The sequence below is a fragment of the Poecilia reticulata genome, linkage group LG15 (assembly GCF_000633615.1).
Source record: "Poecilia reticulata strain Guanapo linkage group LG15, Guppy_female_1.0+MT, whole genome shotgun sequence".
NCBI classification, from domain to species: Eukaryota; Metazoa; Chordata; class Actinopteri; order Cyprinodontiformes; family Poeciliidae; genus Poecilia; species Poecilia reticulata.
The window spans coordinates 8,260,286-8,265,252 of NC_024345.1; positions in this window are offsets into that span (position 1 = coordinate 8,260,286).

Consider the following 4,967-nt stretch of genomic DNA (forward strand, 5'->3'; position numbering starts at 1 on the left):
ATCTATGTTTTCGCATCCACCTGAATAATGTGTAGTTGCGCCACTGGGTACACTAAACCTGGACCAGCTGGCAGCAGGCGAGGGGAGCTGGGTGTTAATAGAGCGGGAGCAGACATCTCCGAAAACATTGGACCAATATTGCAATTAGGTGATGCACTGATGAACCGGGCAAAAATATGAGATTTATACATCTACATTCTCGCCTACAAACATTGTTTAAATCATGTTGTGTCATGGCTGCTAAGCAACATAATGCCGAGGTGGAGGCTAGGCAGCTAGCTGAAGGCTACAGCTTCTCTGCAATGCTCTTTGCCTTCGCAGGACCTCTCTTCCGTAAACCGGGTCATTTCTCAGGCCCATGAAAGAATAAGCTTGAAAGGATGCAGACCCTAAATTCAGACACAAAGCTCTAGTGGTCTGGAACCCTTATTTTTATGTATTTTTTTGCATCTCTTTTTGTTTGCGTCTTTTCTTTGTTGTATTTGTTTTTCTCGTGTTTACTGCGCGTTTGCACCTGTCGACCACTGTAGTATTTTAACAATTCTGTATTTTAGTTCTACTGGGTCCATATGGTTATGTGTATTTGTTACAAGTTGCATTGTGATCACTGTTATGTGTAGAGTGTTATGGGGTTCCCCTGTCTGACTCTGCTGACTTCCACTCACATGTGATGAACCTGTCATGTGGGTGGGGGATCAGGGGAGCGGGAGGACCAGGACCAATGCTGATCTGACAGAACACCGGAAGAGCGGAGAGTTCAGTGTGTGTTAGCAGTGAAGCCTAAGGAATAGCAGCTCGCTCTTATTTCTAATAAACCCTGTTGGTGGTACTACATCTTCGGTGTGTTGGCGTCATTACAGTATTTACTTACAGTACACCACTTTAAAAGGTAATTACAGGATTGAAAAGGTAAATGTCCAGTAAAATGCTGGTATCTAAAGACGTCAGCTTTTTTTTTTTTATACTGTTTTTCTGAAAGCACGGTAAAAAAATAAACCTGCTGTCTGTAGTTACCAGTATTTTTTTTTATCATTCTTTCAGAAAAACGGTAAACTACTGGCAGCTACAAACGCCAGTATTTTACCGTTCTTTTAAAAACGGTAAACTACTGGCAGCTAGATACGGCAGTATTTTCCTGTTCTTTCACAGTAAATATACTGTACTTGCATTGACGGTAATCTACTGTCAGGATTAATTATGGTACAGCTACTGTGCATTTACAGTAAACTTCTGGTGTCTATAGCTGCAAGTATTTGACTGTAAATTTACAGGATTATTTCTTAGAGTGTAGGAACAGCTATTTTTCTAGTCAGTGAGAATGCATTCAATGCATTGTCACTAATAGTTTCTTTTCCCTTTAAAAGAAACTACTTTAAAAGAAATTACTGGAGGATGCAGTAATGTGAGGAGGATTAAGATCCTCCTCACATTTTTCGGTTGTTAACTACTTCTGCTATCTTCAACTAATTGTGCTAATTCATATATCGAGACGTTCAGCTTCTTCAGGAAATTGTTGTTATGACTTTTGCTAAAATTCACTATTGTGCTTTTTGAAATAATTGCACTTTTGTGCAAATTTTTTGCCCCTTTGAAATACATGGTGGAATTCTGTAACTGATGTCAGTTGCTACCATTTTTGAACTTTTAATGCTTTTTGACAAACAAAATGATGCTGTTCATACATATTTCACTGTAGAGAAATAATTTATGCATTAAAATGTAGAATGTAAAATGTCTACTTTAAGGTACTATTACTATCACTGCTACAAGTCTGACTGTTTTCTGTCAAACTCTTCTGGAGTATAGCCATGTTTTTTCTCCTATTCTTTCAATGTATTTTTCTCTTGTGCTCTGTTTCTATCTTTTTCTATGCATTCTGCTTGTCTAATTTTCTGTATGCCTTCTACTTCTACTGGTCGTACTATCTGCTAAGGTCTTCTGCAATCTTTAATCAATTTTAGCAATTCATATATCAAAACGAAGAAGCGCTGCAGACGTAACATCTGTACGTTTCGGAGAAGCGAAAACACGCAAAACACTGGACCGCGCAGGGTAAAACATTCACAGAGTTCAGTTGATCTGTTTGGATCAGACAGATCCAACTGACTGATGAATTAGCGCCGATTTTTCTGCAGATGGGGACCAGGAGGAAGTGTGTTCAGATCCCAGCGGGTAAAGTGATGGTAATTTAAGTGTAGTCACTTAATTGAATTTATTAAAAGTTATTGGGGCCACAGTCAGTGGTTTTTGTCACTGCGGAGAAAAATGTAGATCTATCACAAATCTGCTTAATTTTTGATAGGATCTGGATTCACAGTGAATATTAACTAAACCGCATAAAATGCAACTAAATAACCGATGTAAATATGATGTAAATCAGAATGCATTGTTTCAACTATTTCTGGTTTTGTACCGATTTCCGCTTCTGCTAATGTATGCTTTTTGCTGTGTTGCTATGTTTCACTGTTCAACTGTTTAAACCAGGGGTGTCAAACTCAATTTCACAGAGGGCCACTTCAGCATATTGGCCACCCTCAACGGGCCACATTGACGGTACAAATCAGGAGTGCACAGGTGCAGTCTTTTAGACTGCAACTTTTAGATGCATCCCTGCTAAAACACACCCCAGACAAAAGGCTGACTTCCCTCATTAGCAGCAACTCAGTTCTGTAGAGGCTTACAATGAGTCTATGGTCCAGGTGTGTTACAGAAGGAACGCATCTAAAGTTCCAGATGGTAGCTCTGGAAAACTAGAATTGGGCACCCCTAACATTAATGTATGAAAATACATAAATTAAAATAAACACCTCATATTGTTAAATAACTGATTTTATGTATTGAAGTTTTAAATATTACATTTGAGTTTGCATGGATGTAAAATTACTGCTCAGTTTAAAAATTACAATATTTAAATCCGTGTTTAAAGGTAAGCAAACAAATAATAAAAACAAGTTTTGATGTTAACTCTCAACTTCATTCACAAACTTTTTTTTATTACACAACCAACATGTATTTCACATAACAAAACAACGTGACGTTTTGCCTGTCCTTGAACGCAAAAGCTGATCCCTCTTCACCCTGACACAGTGGTCGCGTTAACTGAATATTTTCCGTATTTGACTGGTTATTTTTTTAAATGACCAGAAAATGTAAAGCCCGTCGGTCATTTGACAGGTTCTAATTAACACACTTGACTGGTTCACATGGGCAGACATTATAGACTTTAATTTACTTTAATCTCAAAGGCAACTGAAATCAATTAATAAAAAATCCTTTCTGAATATTATCTCATGGATTCTGAACTAAATGCATCTTTCTGACCGGGAGCTGACAGCGTGTTGAAGAGATATGGACAGGACGCTTTGGAGCGTCTGGTTAGGAAGTGCATTCAAAACCTTTGGTTGAAATGGTGCGTTAAATTCAAGTCTCCATTACAGATCAGAGAAAACTAAAGACAATGCAACGTTGTGTTAATTAATTTGAGGAGCCGGAAGTTTATCTTGAGGAAATAAATGACGATGCGGAAGTTATTTAGACTGTCACATGCGCAGTGGCGGAGCTAGAGGGGGGGCTAGGGGGGCCAGTGCCCCCCCAGTCATCTGATTGGCCCCCCCAGCGGCCCCCCCAGATGATGGACATGTCACGACACCAAGTCATTCCTGCACAGTAGGTAGCACTATGTACCACAATGGGTTGTGACTGTTGTGACTGCTCAAAAGCAGCAGGGGGCGATATGCACCATTTGTTTATTGTGATACACCATTTGGACACAGCGCAGTTGASCCAACAGAAGAAGAAGAGAAGGAGAACCGCGAAGAGGGGATAGAGAAATATTGTACAGCTAAGAGGAATACCGTCGATTTGACTCCAAAATTGATAATCTGACTTCAAAGGTAAGTTTTACAATGTTTTACTACAACTAATAAGAACACGCTAGAAACCATTTTGTGCTCAGCCAGGAAATAGTTTCTGGTAGTTGAGTTACTACTAGAAGTTGCGAGCATCAAGCTAACAATTAGTGAGCGAATCGGCCAATTGCTAGGATACGTCACGTCTGCCAGTCAGACTCGTAATGCACGCAGAAGGAAAAAGTATTGTAAAGATATTGACGCGTTTACCACTCACGTCTGCCTGAACAATGTCAGCGAGGATAAATACGGGAAGTAAAAAAAAAGTATCCATCGTGGTGCACCGTGTTATCAGACAGAATGGATCACGACAGTAACATTTCCTGATTATATGACCTGCCAAAATCCTCTGTTCAGTAATGCTCTTCCTTTCTAACAGCGATTTCTAATTAGCTCTGGCATTAAAAAAAACCCCTACAGAATGAAAAATGTTAGCTAAACTAAGAAAATAACAATCAGATTAGTTACTTCTGGCCAATATAATTACATGGGAAATATTTATTGGCTCAAAAGCTGTCTTCTGGCCACAGTCAAAAATTCTGCTCATAAAATTGTGTTAGGTTCTTTCTTTCTTAGCTGTGAAAGGTAATGCTAATGGAGTCATCTTGTACTATAAGATCATTTTCTAACAATTTTCTATGAACGCTGCTCATATGGAATAATAAACTGCAACACTTTGTCAGAGGTTCAGTTTCCCCTAGGAAAGGGCATGAACTTGGGACAATTTAATCTGTTACTCCTTTTGCTTWATTATGTTTTCCATAGAATTTTTAATTTATTTTAATTCTTGTGTGTTTAACTTTGTCATTTTCTTTGACGTTTTCTTTTATCTTATTGCGGATGTTTAGCACTTTATTTCAGCTCTGGCTGCTATTAAAGCGCTTTATAAATAAAGTTGATAATGATTRTGAACAAAAACAGGTCAGTCGGTCCAGTAGCTGAGAAGTTTTGAATGCTCAACATACGGCCACAGTCTGTTTGCCCTGACCCTACACATTTAAAGTGGGATCTATTAACACTGTAATAGGAAATGATACTTGGCATAACGTGACTGGCTTA